We start from the raw sequence: 20,449 nt of genomic DNA on the forward strand, positions 1-20,449 counted from the left end.
CTGCGCTGCATCCGCAGTGGTGCCAGTGCACTCTCTGGACTCACTGCAGTGCATCCCCAGTGGTGCCTGTGCAGTCTCTGGACTCACTGCACTGCATCCCCTGTGGTGCCAGTGCACTCTCTGGACTCACTGCGCTGCATCCCCAGTGGTGCCAGTGCACTCTCTTGACTCACTGCGCTGCATCCCCAGTGGTGCCAGAGCACTCTCTCGACTCACTGCGTTGCATCCCCAGTGGTGCCAGTGCACTCTCTGCACTCACTGCGCTGCATCCCCAGTGGTGCCAGTGCACTCTCTGGACTCACTGCAGTGCATCCCCAGTGGTGCCAGTGCACTCTCTGGAGTCACTGCAGTGCATCCCCAGTGGTGCCAGTGCACTATCTGGATTCACTGCAGTGCCTCACCAGTGGGGCCAGTGCACTCTATGGACTCAATGTACTGCATTCCCTGTGGTGCCAGTGCACACTCTGGACTCACTGCAATGCATCCCCAGTGGTGCCAGTGCACTCTCTGGACTCACTGCACTGCATCCCCAGTGGTGCCAGTGCACTCTATGGACTCACCAGCGTGAATCCCCAGTGGTGCCAGTGCACTCTCTGGACTCACTGCAGTGCATCCCCAGTGGTGCCAGTGCACTCTCTGGAGTAACTGCAGTGCATCCCCAGTGGTGCCAGTGCACTCTCTGGACTCACTGCACTGCATCTCCAGGGGTGGCAGTGCACTCTCTGGAGTCACTGCAGTGCATCCCCAGTGGTGCCAGTGCACTCTCTGGACTCACTGCGCTGCATCCCCAGTGGTACCAGTGCACTCTATGGACTCACTGCAGTGCATCCCCAGTGGTGCCAGTGCACTCTCTGGACTCACTGCAGTGCATCCCCAGTGGTGACAGTGCACTCTCTGGACTCACCAGGGTGAATCCCCAGTGGTGCCAGTGCACTCTCTGGGCTCACTGCAGTGCATCCCAGGTGGTACCAGTGCACTCTCTGGACTCACTGCACTGCATCCCCAGTGGTGACAGTACACTCTCTGGACTCACTGCACTGCATCCCCAGTGGAGCAAGTGCACTCTCTGGACTCACTGCACTGCATCCCAAGGGGTGCCAGTGCACTCTCTGGACTCACTGCAGTGCATCCCCAGTGGTGCCAGTGCACTCTCTGGACTCACTGCACTGCATCCCCTGTGGTGCCAGTGCACTCTGTGGACTCACTGCACTGCATCCCCAGTGGTGCCAGTCCACTCTCTGGACTCACTGCAATGCATCCCCAGTGGTGCCAGTGCACTCTCTGGACTCACTGCGCTGCATCCCCAGTGCAGCCAGTGCACTCTCTGGACTCACTGCAGTGCATCCCCAGTGGTGCCAGTGCACTCTCTGGACTCACTGCAGTGCATCCCCAGTGGTGCCAGAGCACTCTCCGGACTCACTGCACTGCATCCCCAGTGGTGCCAGTGTACTCTATGGACTCACTGCGCTGCATCCGCAGTGGTGCCAGTGCACTCTCTGGACTCACTGCAGTGCATCCCCAGTGGTGCCTGTGCAGTCTCTGGACTCACTGCACTGCATCCCCTGTGGTGCCAGTGCACTCTCTGGACTCACTGCGCTGCATCCCCAGTGGTGCCAGTGCACTCTCTTGACTCACTGCGCTGCATCCCCAGTGGTGCCAGAGCACTCTCTCGACTCACTGCGTTGCATCCCCAGTGGTGCCAGTGCACTCTCTGCACTCACTGCGCTGCATCCCCAGTGGTGCCAGTGCACTCTCTGGACTCACTGCGCTGCATTCCCAGTGGTGCCTGTGCACTCTCTGGACTCACTGCACTGCATTCCCTGTGGTGCCAGTGCACTCTCTGGACTCACTGCACTGCATCCCCAGTGGTGCCAGTGCACTCTCTGTAGTCACTGCGCTGCATCCCCAGTGGTGCCAATGCACTCTGTAGAGTCACTGCAGTGCATCCCCAGTGGTGCCTGTGCACTCTCTGGAGTCACTGCTCTGCATCCCCAGTGGTGCCAGTGCACTCTCTGGACTCACTGCAGTGCATCCAGTGTGGTGCCAGTGCACTCTCTGGACTCACTGCACTGCATCCAGTGTGCTGCCAGTGCACTCTCGGGACTCACTACACTGCATCGCCAGTGGTGCAAGTGCACTCTCTGGACTCACTGCAGAGCATCCCCAGTGGTGCCAGTGCACTCTCTGCACTCTCTGCGCTGCATCCCCAGCGGTGCCAGTGCACTCTCTGAACTCACTGCACTGCATCCCCAGTGGTGCCAGTGCACTCTCTGGACTCACTGCAATGCATCCCCAGTGGTGCCAGTGTACTCTCTGGACTCACTGCAGTGTATCCCCAGTGGTGCCAGTGCACTCTCTGGACTCACTGCACTGCATCCCCAGTGGTGCCAGTGCACTCTCTGCACTCACTGCAGTGCATCCCCTGTGGTGCCAGTGCACTCTCTGGACTCACTGCACTGCATCCCCAGTGGTGCCAGTGTACTCTCTGGACTCACTGCGCTGCATCCGCAGTGGTGCCAGTGCACTCTCTGGACTCCCTGCGCTGCATCCGCAGTGGTGCCAGTGCAGTCTCTGGACTCACTGCAGTGCATCCCCAGTGGTGCCTGTGCAGTCTCTGGACTCACTGCACTGCATCCCCTGTGGTGCCAGTGCACTCTCTGGACTCACTGCGCTGCATCCCCAGTGGTGCCAGTGCACTGTCTTGACTCACTGCGCTGCATCCCCAGTGGTGCCAGAGCACTCTCTCGACTAACTGCGTTGCATCCCCAGTGGTGCCAGTGCACTCTCTGCACTCACTGCGCTGCATCCCCAGTGGTGCCAGTGCACTCTCGGGACTCACTGCGCTGCATCCCCAGTGGTGCCAGTGCACTCTCTGGACTCACTGCACTGCATCCCCAGTGGTGCCAGTGCACTCTCTGGACTCACTGCGCTGCATCCCCATTGGTGCCAATGCACTCTGTAGAGTCACTGCAGTGCATCCCCAGTAGTGCCTGTGCACTCTCTGGAGTCACTGCTCTGCATCCCCAGTGGTGCCAGTGCACTCTCTGGACTCACTGCAGTGCATCCCCTGTGGTGCCAGTGCACTCTCTGGACTCACTGCACTGCATCCAGTGTGCTGCCAGTGCACTCTCTGGACTCACTGCACTGCATCGCCAGTGGTGCCAGTGCACTCTCTGGACTCACTGCAGAGCATCCCCAGTGGTGCCAGTGCACTCTCTGCACTCTCTGCGCTGCATCCCCAGTGGTGCCAGTGCACTCTCTCAACTCACTGCACTGCATCCCCAGTGGTGCCAGTGCACTCTCTGGACTCACTGCAATGCATCCCCAGTGGTGCCAGTGTACTCTCTGGACTCACTGCAGTGTATCCCCAGTGGTGCCAGTGCACTCTCTGGACTCACTGCACTGCATCCCCAGTGGTGCCAGTGCACTCTCTGGACTCACTGCAGTGCATCCCCTGTGGTGCCAGTGCACTCTCTGGACTCACTGCGCTGCATCCCCAGTGGTGCCAGTGCACTCTCTGAACTCACTGCGTTGCATCCCCAGGGGTGCCAGTGCACTCTCTGCACTCACTGCGCTGCATCCCCAGTGGTGCCTGTGCACTCTCTGGACTAACTGCAGTGCATCCCCAGTGGTGCCAGTGCACTCTCTGAAGTCACTGCACTGCATCCCCAGTGGTGCCAGTGCACTCTCTGGACTCACTGCAGTGCATCCCCAGTGGTGCCAGTGCACTCTCTGGACTCACTGCAGTGCATCCCCAGTGGTGCCAGTGCACTCTCTGGAGGCACTGAACTGCATCCCCAGTGGTGCCAGTGCACTCTCTGGACTCACTGCACTGCATCCCCAGTGGTGCCAGTGCACTCTCTGGACTCACTGCAGTGCATCCCGAGTGGTGCCAGTGCACTCTCTGGACTCACTGCAGTGCATCCCCTGTGGTGCCATTGCACTCTCTGGACTCACTGCACTGCATCCCCAGTGGTGCCAGTGCACTCTCTGGACTCACTGCAGTGCATCCCCAGGTGTGCCTGTGCAGTCTGTGGACTCACTGCAGTGCATCCCCTGTGGTGCCAGTGCACTCTCTGGACTCACTGCGCTGCATCCCCAGTGGTGCCAGTGTTCTCTCTGGACTCACTCCGCTGCATCCCCAGTGGTGCCAGAGCACTCTCTCGACTCACTGCAGTGCATGCCCAGTGGTGCCAGTGCACTCTCTGGAGTCACTGCAGTGCATCCCCAGTGGTGCCAGTGCACTCTCTGGACTCACTGCAGTGCATCCCCAGTGGTGCCTGTGCACTCTCTGGACTCACTGCACTGCATCCCCAGTGGTGCCAGTGCACTCTCTGGAGTCACTGCAGTGCATTCCCAGTGGTGCCAGTGCACTCTCTGGACTCACTGCGCTGCATCCCCAGAGGTGCCAGTCCACTCTCTGGACTCACTGCACTGCATCCCCAGTGGTGCCAGTGCACTCTCTGGACTCATTGCAGTGCATTTCCTGTGGTGCCAGTGCACTCTCTGAACTCACTGCACTGCATCCCCAGTGGTGCCAGTGCACTCTCTGGACTCACTGCAGTGCATCCCCTGTGGTGCCAGTGCACTCTCTGGACTCACTGCAGTGCATCCCCAGTGGTGCCAGTGCACTCTCTGGACTCACTGTATTGCATCTCAATTGGTGCCAGTGCAGTCTCTGGAGTCACTGCAGTACATCCCCAGTGGTGCCAGTGCACTCTCTGGACTCACTGCAGTGCATCCCAAGTGGTGCCAGTGCACTCTTTGGAGGCACTGCACTGCATCCCCAGTGGTGCCAGTGCACTCTCTGGACTCACTGCAGTGCATCCAGTGTGGTGCCAGTGCACTCTCTGGAGCCACTGCAGAGCATCACCAGTGGTGCCAGTGCACTCTCTGGACTCACTGCAGTGCATCCCCAGTGGTGCCAGTGCACTCTCTGGACTCACTGCACTGCATCCCCAGTGGTGCTAGTGCACTCTCTGGAGTCACTGCAGAGCATCACCAGTGGTGCCAGTGCACTCTCTGGACTCACTGCGTTGCATCCCCAGTGGTGCCAGTGCACTCTCTGGACTCACTGCAATGCATCTCCAGTGGTGCCAGTGTACTCTCTGGACTCACTGCAGTGCATCCCCAGTGGTGCCAGTGCAGTCTCTGGAGTCACTGCACTGCATCCCCAGTGGTGCCAGTGCACTCTCTGGACTCACTGCAGTGCATCCCCAGTGGTGCCAGTGCACTCTCTGGACTCACTGCAGTGCAGCCCCAGTGGTGCCAGTGCACTCTCTGGAGTCACTGCACTGCATCCCCAGGTGGTGCCAGTGCACTCTCTGGACTCACTGCACTGCATCCCCAGTGGTGCCAGTGCACTCTCTGGACTCACTGCAGTGCATCCCCAGTGGTGCCAGTGCACTCTCTGGACTCACTGCACGGCATGCCCAGTGGTGCCAGTGCACTCTCTGGACTCACTTCACTGCATCACCTGTTGTTCCAGTGCACTCTCTGGACTCACTGCACTGCTTCACCAGTGGTGCCAGTGCACTCTCTGGACTCACTGCACTGCATCCCCAGTGGTGCCAGTGAACTCTGTGGAGTCACTGCACTGCATCCCCAGTGGTGCCAGTGCACTCTCTGGACTCACTGCAGTGCATTCCCAGTGGTACCAGTGCACTCTCTGGACTCACTGCAGTGCATCCCCAGTGGTGCCTGTGCACTCTCTGGACTCACTGCGCTGCATCCCCAGGGGTGCCAGTGCACTCTCTGGACTCACTGCACTGCATCCCCAGTGGTGCCAGTGAACTCTGTGGAGTCACTGCACTGCATCCCCAGTGGTGCCAGTGCACTCTCTGGACTCACTGCAGTGCATTCCCAGTGGTACCAGTGCACTCTCTGGACTCACTGCAGTGCATCCCCAGTGGTGCCTGTGCACTCTCTGGACTCACTGCGCTGCATCCCCAGGGGTGCCAGTGCACTCTCTGGACTCACCAGGGTGAATCCCCAGTGGTGCCAGTGCACTCTCTGGACTCACTGCAGTGCATCCCCAGTGGTGCCAGTGCACTCTCTGGACTGACCAGGGTGAATCCCAAGGTGCTACCAGTGCACTCTCTGGACTTACTGCAGTGCATCCTCAGTGGTGACAGTGCACTCTCTGGACTCACTGCACTGCATCCCCAGTGGTGCCAGTGCACTCTCTGGACTCACCAGGGTGAATCCCCAGTGGTGCCAGTGCACTCTCTGGACTCACTGCAGTGCATCCCCAGTGGTGCCAGTGCACTCTCTGGACTCACTGCACTGCATCCCCAGTGGTGCCAGTGCACTCTCTGGACTCACTGCAGTGCATCCCCAGTGGTGCCAGTGCACTCTCTGGACTCACTGCGCTGCATCCCCAGTGGTGCCAATGCACTCTGTAGAGTCACTGCAGTGCATCCCCAGTGGTGCCTGTGCACTCTCTGGAGTCACTGCACTGCATCCCCAGTGGTGCCAGTGCACTCTCTGGACTCACTGCAGTGCATCCAGTGTGGTGCCAGTGCACTCTCTGGAGTCACTGCACTGCATCCAGTGTGCTGCCAGTGCACTCTCTGGACTCACTGCACTGCATCCCCAGTGGTGCCAGTGCACTCTCTGGACTCACTGCAGTGGATCCCCAGTGGTGCCAGTGCACTCTCTGGACTTACTGCACTGCATCCCCAGTGGTGCCAGGGCACTCTCTAGACTCACTGCAATGCATCCCCAGTGGTGCCAGTGTACTCTCTGGACTCACTGCACTGCATCCCCAGTGGTGCCAGTGCACTCTCTGGACTCACTGCACTGCATCCCCAGTGGTGCCAGTGCACTCTCTGGACTCACTGCTCGGCATCCCCAGTGGTGCCAGTGCACTCTCTGGACTCACTGCGCTGCATCCCCAGTGGTGCCAGTGCACTCTCTTGACTCACTGCGTTGCATCCCCAGGGGTGCCAGTGCACTCTCTGCACTCACTGCGCTGCATCCCCAGTGGTGCCTGTGCACTCTCTGGACTCACTGCGCTGCATCCCCAGTGGTGCCTGTGCACTCTCTGGACTCACCAGGGTGAAACCCCAGTGGTGCCATTGCACTCTCTGGACTCACTGCATTGCATCCCCAGTGGTGCCAGTGCACTCTCTAGACTCACTGCAGTGCATCCCCAGTGGTGCCAGTGTACTCTCTGGACTCACTGCAGTGCATCCCCAGTGGTGCCAGTGCAGTCTCTGGACTTACTGCGCTGCATCCCCAGTGGTGCCAATGCACTCTGAAGAGTCACTGCAGTGCATCCCCAGTGGTGCCTGTGCACTCTCTGGAGTCACTGCAGTGCATCCAGTGTGGTGCCAGTGCACTCTCTGGAGTCACTGCACTGCATCCAGTGTGCTGCCAGTGCACTCTCTGGACTCACTACACTGCATCGCCAGTGGTGCCAGTGCACTCTCTGGACTCAGTGCACTGCATCCCCACTGGTGCCAGTGCACTCTCTGGACTCGCTGCACTGCATCCCCAGTGGTGCCAGTGCACTCTCTGAACTCACTGCACTGCATCCACAGTGGTGCCAGTGCACTCTCTAGACTCACTGCAATGCATCCCCAGTGGTGCCAGTGTACTCTCTGGACTCACTGCACTGCATCACCAGTGGTGCCAGTGCACTCTCTGGACTCACTGCAGTGCATCCCCTGTGGTGCCAGTGCACTCTCTGGACTCACTGCGCTGCATCCGCATTGGTGCCAGTGCACTCTCTTAACTCACTGCGTTGCATCCCCAGGGGTGCCAGTGCACTCTCTGCACTCACTGCGCTGCATCCCCAGTGGTGCCTGTGCACTCTCTGGACTCACTGCACTGCATCCCCAGTGGTGCCAGTGCACTCTCAGGACTCACTGCAGTGCATCCCCAGTGGTGCCAGTGCACTCTCTGGATTCACTGCAGTGCCTCACCAGTGGGGCCAGTGCACTCTCTGGACTCACTGCACTGCTTTCCCTGTGGTGCCAGTGCACTCTCTGGACTCACTGCGCTGCATCCCCAGTGGTGCCAGTGCACTCTCTGGACTCACTGCAGTGCATCCCCAGTGGTGCCAGTGCACTCTCTGGACTCACTGCAGTGCATCCCCAGTGGTGCCAGTGCACTCTCTGGACTCACTGCACTGCATCCCCAGTGGTGCCAGTGCACTCTCTGGACTCACTGCGCTGCATCCCCAGTGGTGCCTGTGCACTCTCTGGACTCACTGCGCTGCATCCGCAGTGGTGCCAGTGCACTCTCTGGACTCACTGCACTGCATCCCCAGTGGTGCCAGTGCACTCTCTGGACTCACTGCACTGCATCCCCAGTGGTGCCAGTGCACTCTCTGGACTCACTGCAGTGCATCCCCAGTGGTGCCAGTGCACTCTCTGGACTCACTGTATTGCATCTCAATTGGTGCCAGTGCAGTCTCTGGAGTCACTGCAGTACATCCCCAGTGGTGCCAGTGCACTCTCTGGACTCACTGCAGTGCATCCCAAGTGGTGCCAGTGCACTCTTTGGAGGCACTGCACTGCATCCCCAGTGGTGCCAGTGCACTCTCTGGACTCACTGCAGTGCATCCAGTGTGGTGCCAGTGCACTCTCTGGAGCCACTGCAGAGCATCACCAGTGGTGCCAGTGCACTCTCTGGACTCACTGCAGTGCATCCCCAGTGGTGCCAGTGCACTCTCTGGACTCACTGCACTGCATCCCCAGTGGTGCTAGTGCACTCTCTGGAGTCACTGCAGAGCATCACCAGTGGTGCCAGTGCACTCTCTGGACTCACTGCGTTGCATCCCCAGTGGTGCCAGTGCACTCTCTGGACTCACTGCAATGCATCTCCAGTGGTGCCAGTGTACTCTCTGGACTCACTGCAGTGCATCCCCAGTGGTGCCAGTGCAGTCTCTGGAGTCACTGCACTGCATCCCCAGTGGTGCCAGTGCACTCTCTGGACTCACTGCAGTGCATCCCCAGTGGTGCCAGTGCACTCTCTGGACTCACTGCAGTGCAGCCCCAGTGGTGCCAGTGCACTCTCTGGAGTCACTGCACTGCATCCCCAGGTGGTGCCAGTGCACTCTCTGGACTCACTGCACTGCATCTCCAGTGGTGCCAGTGCACTCTCTGGACTCACTGCAGTGCATCCCCAGTGGTGCCAGTGCACTCTCTGGACTCACTGCAGTGCATCCCCAGTGGTGCCAGTGCACTCTCTGGACTCACTTCACTGCATCACCTGTTGTTCCAGTGCACTCTCTGGACTCACTGCACTGCTTCACCAGTGGTGCCAGTGCACTCTCTGGACTCACTGCACTGCATCCCCAGTGGTGCCAGTGAACTCCGTGGAGTCACTGCACTGCATCCCCAGTGGTGCCAGTGCACTCTCTGGACTCACTGCAGTGCATTCCCAATGGTACCAGTGCACTCTCTGGACTCACTGCAGTGCATCCCCAGTGGTGCCAGTGCACTCTCTGGACTCACCAGGGTGAATCCCCAGTGGTGCCAGTGCACTCTCTGGACTCACTGCAGTGCATCCCCAGTGGTGCCAGTGCACTCTCTGGACTGACCAGGGTGAATCCCCAGGTGCTACCAGTGCACTCTCTGGACTCACTGCAGTGCATCCTCAGTGGTGACAGTGCACTCTTTGGACTCACTGCACTGCATCCCCAGTGGTGCCAGTGCACTCTCTGGACTCACCAGGGTGAATCCCCAGTGGTGCCAGTGCACTCTCTGGACTCACTGCAGTGCATCCCCAGTGGTGCCAGTGCACTCTCTGGACTCACTGCACTGCATCCCCAGTGGTGCCAGTGCACTCTCTGGACTCACTGCAGTGCATCCCCAGTGGTGCCAGTGCACTCTCTGGACTCACTGCGCTGCATCCCCAGTGGTGCCAATGCACTCTGTAGAGTCACTGCAGTGCATCCCCAGTGGTGCCTGTGCACTCTCTGGAGTCACTGCACTGCATCCCCAGTGGTGCCAGTGCACTCTCTGGACTCACTGCAGTGCATCCAGTGTGGTGCCAGTGCACTCTCTGGAGTCACTGCACTGCATCCAGTGTGCTGCCAGTGCACTCTCTGGACTCACTGCACTGCATCCCCAGTGGTGCCAGTGCACTCTCTGGACTCACTGCAGTGGATCCCCAGTGGTGCCAGTGCACTCTCTGGACTTACTGCACTGCATCCCCAGTGGTGCCAGTGCACTCTCTAGACTCACTGCAATGCATCCCCAGTGGTGCCAGTGTACTCTCTGGACTCACTGCACTGCATCCCCAGTGGTGCCAGTGCACTCTCTGGACTCACTGCACTGCATCCCCAGTGGTGCCAGTGCACTCTCTGGACTCACCAGGGTGAATCCCCAGTGGTGCCAGTGCACTCTCTGGACTCACTGCACTGCATCCCCAGGTGGTGCCAGTGCACTCTCTGGACTCACTGCACTGCATCCCCAGTGGTGCCAGTGCACTCTCTGGACTCACTGCAGTGCATCCCCAGTGGTGCCAGTGCACTCTCTGGACTCACTGCACGGCATGCCCAGTGGTGCCAGTGCACTCTCTGGACTCACTTCACTGCATCACCTGTTGTTCCAGTGCACTCTCTGGACTCACTGCACTGCTTCACCAGTGGTGCCAGTGCACTCTCTGGACTCACTGCACTGCATCCCCAGTGGTGCCAGTGAACTCCGTGGAGTCACTGCACTGCATCCCCAGTGGTGCCAGTGCACTCTCTGGACTCACTGCAGTGCATTCCCAGTGGTACCAGTGCACTCTCTGGACTCACTGCAGTGCATCCCCAGTGGTGCCAGTGCACTCTCTGGACTCACCAGGGTGAATCCCCAGTGGTGCCAGTGCACTCTCTGGACTCACTGCAGTGCATCCCCAGTGGTGCAAGTGCACTCTCTGGACTGACCAGGGTGAATCCCCAGGTGCTACCAGTGCACTCTCTGGACTCACTGCAGTGCATCCTCAGTGGTGACAGTGCACTCTCTGGACTCACTGCACTGCATCCCCAGTTGTGCCAGTGCACTCTCTGGACTCACCAGGGTGAATCCCCAGTGGTGCCAGTGCACTCTCTGGACTCACTGCAGTGCATCCCCAGTGGTGCCAGTGCACTCTCTGGACTCACTGCACTGCATCCCCAGTGGTGCCAGTGCACTCTCTGGACTCACTGCAGTGCATCCCCAGTGGTGCCAGTGCACTCTCTGGACTCACTGCGCTGCATCCCCAGTGGTGCCAATGCACTCTGTAGAGTCACTGCAGTGCATCCCCAGTGGTGCCTGTGCACTCTCTGGACTCACTGCACTGCATCCCCAGTGGTGCCAGTGCACTCTCTGGACTCACTGCAGTGCATCCAGTGTGGTGCCAGTGCACTCTCTGGAGTCACTGCACTGCATCCAGTGTGCTGCCAGTGCACTCTCTGGACTCACTGCACTGCATCCCCAGTGGTGCCAGTGCACTCTCTGGACTCACTGCAGTGGATCCCCAGTGGTGCCAGTGCACTCTCTGGACTTACTGCACTGCATCCCCAGTGGTGCCAGTGCACTCTCTAGACTCACTGCAATGCATCCCCAGTGGTGCCAGTGTACTCTCTGGACTCACTGCACTGCATCCCCAGTGGTGCCAGTGCACTCTCTGGACTCACTGCACTGCATCCCCAGTGGTGCCAGTGCACTCTCTGGACTCACTGCTCAGCATCCCCAGTGGTGCCAGTGCACTCTCTGGACTCACTGCGCTGCATCCCCAGTGGTGCCAGTGCACTCTCTTGACTCACTGCGTTGCATCCCCAGGGGTGCCAGTGCACTCTCTGCACTCACTGCGCTGCATCCCCAGTGGTGCCTGTGCACTCTCTGGACTCACTGCACTGCATCCCCAGTGGTGCCAGTGCACTCTCAGGACTCACTGCAGTGCATCCCCAGTGGTGCCAGTGCACTCTCTGGATTCACTGCAGTGCCTCACCAGTGGGGCCAGTGCACTCTCTGGACTCACTGTAGTGCATTCCCAGTGGTGCCAGTGCACTCTCTGGACTCACTGCGCTGCATCCCCAGTGGTGACAGTGCGCTCTCTGGACTCACCAGGGTGAATCCCCAGTGGTGCCAGTGCACTCTCTGGACTCACTGCAGTGCATCCCCAGTGGTGCCAGTGCACTCTCTGGACTCACTGCAGTGCATCCCCAGTGGTGCCAGTGCACTCTCTGGAGTCACTGCACTGCATCCCCAGTGGTGCCAGTGCACTCTCTGGACTCACTGCGCTGCATCCCCAGTGGTGCCAGTGCACTCTCTGGAGTCACTGCACTGCATCCCCAATGGTGCCAGTGCACTCTCTGGACTCACTGCGCTGCATCCGCAGTGGTGCCAGTGCACTCTCTGGACTCACTGCCCTGCATCCCCAGTGGTGCCAGTGCACTCTCTGGACTGACTGCAGTGCATCCAGTGTGGTGCCAGTGCACTCTCTGGACTCACTGCGCTGCATCCCCAGTGGTGCCAGTCCACTCTCTGGACTCAGTGCACTGCATCCCCATTGGTGCCAGTGCAGTCTCTGGAGTCACTGCAGTGCATCCCCAGTGGTGCCAGTGCACTCTCTGGACTCACTGCAGTGCATCCCCAGTGGTGCCAGTGCACTCTGTGGAGGCACTGCACTGCATCCCCCGTGGTGCCAGTGCACTCTCTGGATTCACTGCAGTGCATCCAGTGTGGTGCCAGTGCACTCTCTGGAGTCACTGCACTGCATCCAGTGTGGTGCCAGTGCACTCTCTGGACTCACTGCAGTGCATCCCCTGTGGTGCCAGTGCACTCTCTGGACTCACTGCACTGCATCCCCAGTGGTGCTAGTGCACTCTCAGGAGTCACTGCAGAGCATCACCAGTGGTGCCAGTGCACTCTCTGGACTCACTGCACTGCATCCCCAGTGGTGCCAGTGCACTCTCTGGACTCACTGCACTGCATCCCCAGTGGTGCCAGTGCACTCTCTGGACTCACTGCGCTGCATCCCCAGTGGTGCCAGTGTACTCTCTGGACTCACTGCACTGCATCCCCAGTGGTGCCAGTGCACTCTCTGGACTCACTGCAGTGCATCCCCAGTGGTGCCAGTGCACTCTCTGGACTCACTGCAGTGCATCCCCAGTGGTGCCAGTGCACTCTCTGGACTCACTGCAGTGCAGCCCCAGTGGTGCCAGTGCACTCTCTGGAGTCACTGCAGTGCATCCCCAGGTGGTGCCAGTGCACTCTCTGGGCTCACTGCAGTGCATCCCCAGTGGTGCCAGTGCACTCTCTGGACTCACTGCAGTGCATCCCCAGTGGTGCCAGTGCACTCTCTGGACTCACTGCACGGCATGCCCAGTGGTGCCAGTGCACTCTCTGGACTTACTTCACTGCATCACCTGTTGTTCCAGTGCACTCTCTGGACTCACTGCACTGCTTCACCAGTGGTGCCAGTGCACTCTCTGGACTCACTGCACTGCATCCCCAGTGGTGCCAGTGAACTCTGTGCAGTCACTGCACTGCATCCCCAGTGGTGCCTGTGCACTCTCTGGACTCACTGCACTGCATCACCTGTTGTTCCAGTGCACTCTCTGGACTCACTGCACTGCTTCACCAGTGGTGCCAGTGCACTCTCTGGACTCACTGCAGTGCATCCCCAGTGGTGCCAGTGCACTCTCTGGACTCACCAGGGTGAATCCCCAGTGGTGCCAGTGCACTCTCTGGGCTCACTGCAGTGCATCCCAGGTGGTACCAGTGCACTCTCTGGACTCACTGCACTGCATCCCCAGTGGTGCCAGTGCACTCTCTGGACTCACTGCACGGCATGCCCAGTGGTGCCAGTGCACTCTCTGGACTCACTTCACTGCATCACCTGTTGTTCCAGTGCACTCTCTGGACTCACTGCACTGCTTCACCAGTGGTGCCAGTGCACTCTCTGGACTCACTGCACTGCATCCCCAGTGGTGCCAGAGAACTCTCTGGAGTCACTGCACTGCATCCCCAGTGGTGCCAGTGCACTCTCTGGACTCACTGCACTGCATCACCTGTTTTTCCAGTGCACTCTCTGGACTGACTGCACTGCTTAACTAGTGGTGACAGTGCACCCTCTGGAGTCACTGCGCTGCATCCCCAGTGGTGCCAGTGCAATCTCTGGACTCACCGGGGTGCATCCCCAGTGGTACCAGTGCACTCTCTGGGCTCACTGCAGTGCATCCCCAGTGGTGCCAGTGCACTCTCTGGACTCACTGCAGTGCATCCCCAGTGGTGCCAGTGCACTCTCTGGGCTCACTGCAGTGCATCCCAGGTGGTACCAGTGCACTCTCTGGACTCACTGCAGTGCATCCTCAGTGGTGACAGTGCACTCTCTGGCCTCACTGCAGTGCATCCAGTGTGGTTCCAGTACACTCTCTAGACTCACTGCAGTGCATCCCCAGTGGTACCAGTGCACTCTCTGGAGTCACTGCAGTGCATCCCCGTGGTGCCAGTGCACTCTCTGGACTCACTGCAGTGCATCCCCAGTGGTGCCAGTGCACTCTCTGGACTCACCAGGGTGAATCCCCAGTGGTGCCAGTGCACTCTCTGGGCTCACTGCAGTGCATCCCAGGTGGTACCAGTGCACTCTCTGGACTCACTGCAGTGCATCCTCTGTGGTGACAGTGCACTCTCTGGCCTCACTGCAGTGCATCCAGTGTGGTTCCAGTACACTCTCTGGACTCACTGCACTGCATCCCCAGTGGAGCAAGTGCACTCTCTGGACTCACTGCACTGCATCCCAAGGGGTGCCAGTGCACTCTCTGGACTCACTGCACTGCATCCCCAGAGGTGCCAGTGCACTCTCTGGACTCACTGCAGTGCATCCCCAGTGGTGCCAGTGCACTCTCTGGACTCACTGCACTGCATCCCCAGTGGTGCCAGTGCACTCTCTGGAGTCACTGCACTGCATCCCCAGTGGTGCCAGTGCACTCTCTGGACTCACTGCAGTGCATCCCCAGTGGTGCCAGTGCACTCTCTAGACTCACTGCAGTGCATCCCCAGTGGTGCCAGAGTACTCTCAGGACTCACTGCACTGCATCCCCAGTGGTGCCAGTGTACTCTCTGGACTCACTGCGCTGCATCCCCTTTGGTGCCAGTGCACTCTCTGGACTCACTGCGCTGCATCCCCAGTGGTGCCAGTGCACTCTCTGGACTCACTGCAGTGCATCCCCAGTGGTGCCTGTGCAGTCTCTGGACTCACTGCAGTGCATCCCCTGTGTTGCCAGTGCACTCTCTTGACTCACTGCGCTGCATCCCCAGTGGTGCCAGTGCACTCTCTGGACTCACCAGGGTGAAACCCCAGTGGTGCCATTGCACTCTCTGGACTTACTGCATTGCATCCCCAGTGGTGCCAGTGCACTCTCTAGACTCACTGCAGTGCATCCCCAGTGGTGCCAGTGTACTCTCTGGACTCACTGCAGTGCATCCCCAGTGGTGCCAGTGCAGTCTCTGGACTCACTGCGCTGCATCCCCAGTGGTGCCAATGCACTCTGAAGAGTCACTGCAGTGCATCCCCAGTGGTGCCTGTACACTCTCTGGAGTCACTGCAGTGCATCCAGTGTGGTGCCAGTGCACTCTCTGGAGTCACTGCACTGCATCCAGTGTGCTGCCAGTGCACTCTCTGGACTCACTACACTGCATCGCCAGTGGTGCCAGTGCACTCTCTGGACTCAGTGCACTGCATCCCCACTGGTGCCAGTGCACTCTCTGGACTCGCTGCACTGCATCCCCAGTGGTGCCAGTGCACTCTCTGAACTCACTGCACTGCATCCCCAGTGGTGCCAGTGCACTCTCTGGACTGACCAGGGTGAATCCCCAGTGGTGCCAGTGCACTCTCTGGACTCACTGCAGTGCATCCCCAGTGGTGCCAGTGCACTCTCTGGACTGATCAGGGTGAATCCCCAGGTGCTACCAGTGCACTCTCTGGACTCACTGCAGTGCATCCTCAGTGGTGACAGTGCACTCTCTGGACTCACTGCACTGCATCCCCAGTGGTGCCAGTGCACTCTCTGGACTCACCAGGGTGAATCCCCAGTGGTGCCAGTGCACTCTCTGGACTCACTGCAGTGCATCCCCAGTGGTGCCAGTGCACTCTCTGGACTCACTGCACTGCATCCCCAGTGGTGCCAGTGCACTCTCTGGACTCACTGCAGTGCATCCCCAGTGGTGCCAGTGCACTCTCTGGACTCACTGCGCTGCATCCCCAGTGGTGCCAATGCACTCTGTAGAGTCACTGCAGTGCATCCCCAGTGGTGCCTGTGCACTCTCTGGAGTCACTGCACTGCATCCCCAGTGGTGCCAGTGCACTCTCTGGACTCACTGCAGTGCATCCAGTGTGGTGCCAGTGCACTCTCTGGAGTCACTGCACTGCATCCAGTGTGCTGCCAGTGCACTCTCTGGACTCACTGCACTGCATCCCCAGTGGTGCCAGTGCACTCTCTGGACTCACTGCAGTGGATCCCCAGTGGTGCCAGTGCACTCTCTGGACTTACTGCACTGCATCCCCAGTGGTGCCAGTGCACTCTCTAGACTCACTGCAATGCATCCCCAGTGGTGCCAGTGTACTCTCTGGACTCACTGCACTGCATCCCCAGTGGTGCCAGTGCACTCTCTGGACTCACTGCACTGCATCCCCAGTGGTGCCAGTGCACTCTCTGGACTCACTGCTCGGCATCCCCAGTGGTGCCAGTGCACTCTCTGGACTCACTGCGCTGCATCCCCAGTGGTGCCAGTGCACTCTCTTGACTCACTGCGTTGCATCCCCAGGGGTGCCAGTGCACTCTCTGCACTCACTGCGCTGCATCCCCAGTGGTGCCTGTGCACTCTCTGGACTCACTGCACTGCATCCCCAGTGGTGCCAGTGCACTCTCAGGACTCACTGCAGTGCATCCCCAGTGGTGCCAGTGCACTCTCTGGATTCACTGCAGTGCCTCACCAGTGGGGCCAGTGCACTCTCTGGACTCACTGTAGTGCATTCCCAGTGGTGCCAGTGCACTCTCTGGACTCACTGCGCTGCATCCCCAGTGGTGACAGTGCGCTCTCTGGACTCACCAGGGTGAATCCCCAGTGGTGCCAGTGCACTCTCTGGACTCACTGCAGTGCATCCCCAGTGGTGCCAGTGCACTCTCTGGACTCACTGCAGTGCATCCCCAGTGGTGCCAGTGCACTCTCTGGACTCACTGCAGTGCATCCCCAGTGGTGCCAGTGCACTCTCTGGACTCACTGCGCTGCATCCCCAGTGGTGCCAGTGCACTCTCTGGAGTCACTGCACTGCATCCCCAATGGTGCCAGTGCACTCTCTGGACTCACTGCGCTGCATCCGCAGTAGTGCCAGTGCACTCTCTGGACTCACTGCCCTGCATCCCCAGTGGTGCCAGTGCACTCTCTGGACTGACTGCAGTGCATCCAGTGTGGTGCCAGTGCACTCTCTGGACTCACTGCGCTGCATCCCCAGTCGTGCCAGTCCACTCTCTGGACTCAGTGCACTGCATCCCCATTGGTGCCAGTGCAGTCTCTGGAGTCACTGCAGTGCATCCCCAGTGGTGCCAGTGCACTCTCTGGACTCACTGCAGTGCATCCCCAGTGGTGCCAGTGCACTCTGTGGAGGCACTGCACTGCATCCCCCGTGGTGCCAGTGCACTCTCTGGATTCACTGCAGTGCATCCAGTGTGGTGCCAGTGCACTCCCTGGAGTCACTGCACTGCATCCAGTGTGGTGCCAGTGCACTCTCTGGACTCACTGCAGTGCATCCCCTGTGGTGCCAGTGCACTCTCTGGACTCACTGCACTGCATCCCCAGTGGTGCTAGTGCACTCTCTGGAGTCACTGCAGAGCATCCCCAGTGGTGCCAGTGCACTCTCTGGACTCACTGCACTGCATCCCCAGTGGTGCCAGTGCACTCTCTGGACTCACTGCACTGCATCCTCAGTGGTGCCAGTGCACTCTCTGGACTCACTGCGCTGCATCCCCAGTGGTGCCAGTGTACTCTCTGGACTCACTGCACTGCATCCCCAGTGGTGCCAGTGCACTCTCTGGACTCACTGCAGTGCATCCCCAGTGGTGCCAGTGCACTCTCTGGACTCACTGCAGTGCATCCCCAGTGGTGCCAGTGCACTCTCTGGACTCACTGCAGTGCAGCCCCAGTGGTGCCAGTGCACTCTCTGGAGTCACTGCAGTGCATCCCCAGGTGGTGCCAGTGCACTCTCTGGACTCACTGCAGTGCATCCCCAGTGGTGCCAGTGCACTCTCTGGACTCACTGCAGTGCATCCCCAGTGGTGCCAGTGCACTCTCTGGACTCACTGCACGGCATGCCCAGTGGTGCCAGTGCACTCTCTGGACTTACTTCACTGCATCACCTGTTGTTCCAGTGCACTCTCTGGACTCACTGCACTGCTTCACCAGTGGTGCCAGTGCACTCTCTGGACTCACTGCACTGCATCCCCAGTGGTGCCAGTGAACTCTGTGCAGTCACTGCACTGCATCCCCAGTGGTGCCTGTGCACTCTCTGGACTCACTGCACTGCATCACCTGTTGTTCCAGTGCACTCTCTGGACTGACTGCACTGCTTAACTAGTGGTGACAGTGCACTCTCTGGAGTCACTGCGCTGCATCCCCAGTGGTGCCAGTGCAATCTCTGGACTCACCGGGGTGCATCCCCAGTGGTACCAGTGCACTCTCTGGGCTCACTGCAGTGCATCCCCAGTGGTGCCAGTGCACTCTCTGGACTCACTGTAGTGCATCCCCAGTGGTGCCAGTGCACTCTCTGGGCTCACTGCAGTGCATCCCAGGTGGTACCAGTGCACTCTCTGGACTCACTGCAGTGCATCCTCAGTGGTGACAGTGCACTCTCTGGCCTCACTGCAGTGCATCCAGTGTGGTTCCAGTACACTCTCTAGACTCACTGCAGTGCATCCCCTGTGGTGCCAGTGCACTCTCTGGACTCACTGCGCTGCATCCCCAGTGGTGCCAGTGCACTCTCTTGACTCACTGCGCTGCATCCCCAGTGGTGCCAGAGCACTCTCTCGACTCACTGCGTTGCATCCCCAGTGGTGCCAGTGCACTCTCTGCACTCACTGCGCTGCATCCCCAGTGGTGCCAGTGCACTCTCTGCACTCACTGCGCTGCATCCCCAGTGGTGCCTGTGCACTCTCTGGACTCACTGCACTGCATCCCCAGTGGTGCCAGTGCACTCTCTGGACTCACTGCGCTGCATCCCCAGTGGTGCCAGTGCACTCTCTGGATTCAGTGCAGTGCCTCACCAGTGGTGCCATTGCACTCTCAGGACTCACTGAACAGCATCCCCAGTGGTGCCAGTGCACTCTCTGGACTCACTGCACTGCATCCCCTGTGGTGCCATTGCACTCTCAGGACTCACTGCAGTGCATCCCCAGTGGTGCCAGTGCACTCTCTGGACTCACTGCACTGCATCCCCAGTAGTGCCAGTGCACTCTGTGGACTCACTGCGCTGCATTCCCAGTGGTGCCAATGCACTATCTGGACTCACTACACTGCATCCCCAGTGGTGCCAGTGCACTCTCAGGACTCACTGCAGTGCATCCCTGTGGTGCCAGAGCACTCTCTGGACTCACTGCACTGCATCCCCAGTGGTGCCAGTGCACTCTCTGGACTCACTGCAGTGCAGCCCCAGGTGTGCCAGTGCACTCTCTGGACTCACTGCACTGCATCCCCAGTGGTGCTAGTGCACTCTCTGGACTCACTGCAGAGCATCCCCAGTGGTGCCAGTGCACTCTCTGGACTCACTGCACTGCATCCCCAGTGGGGCCAGTGCACTCTCTGAACTCACTGCACTGCATCCCCAGTGGTGCCAGTGCACTCTCTGGACTCACTGCACTGCATCCCCAGTGGTGCCAGTGTACTCTCTGGACTCACTGCAGTGCATCCCCAGTGGTGCCAGTGCACTCTCTGGACTCACTGCGCTGCATCAACCAGTGGTGCCAGTGCACTCTCTGGACTCACTGCAGTGCATCCCCAGTGGTGCCAGTGCACTCTCTGGACTCACTGCGCTGCATCCCCAGTGGTGCCAGTGCACTCTCTGGACTCACTGCAGTGCATCCCCAGTGGTGCCAGTGCACTCTCTGGAGGCACTGAACTGCATCCCCAGTGGTGCCAGTGCACTCTCTGGACTCACTGCACTGCATCCCCAGTGGTGCCAGTGCACTCTCTGGACTCACTGCAGTGCATCCCGAGTGGTGCCAGTGCACTCTCTGGACTCACTGCAGTGCATCCCCAGTGGTGCCATTGCACTCTCTGGACTCACTGCACTGCATCCCCAGTGGTGCCAGTGCACTCTCTGGACTCACTGCAGTGCATCCCCAGTGGTGCCTGTGCAGTCTGTGGACTCACTGCAGTGCATCCCCTGTGGTGCCAGTGCACTCTCTGGACTCACTGCGCTGCATCCCCAGTGGTGCCAGTGTTCTCTCTGGACTCACTCCGCTGCATCCACA

The sequence above is a fragment of the Anser brachyrhynchus genome (assembly GCF_964034855.1).
Source record: "Anser brachyrhynchus genome assembly, chromosome: 9".
NCBI lineage: Eukaryota > Metazoa > Chordata > Aves > Anseriformes > Anatidae > Anser > Anser brachyrhynchus.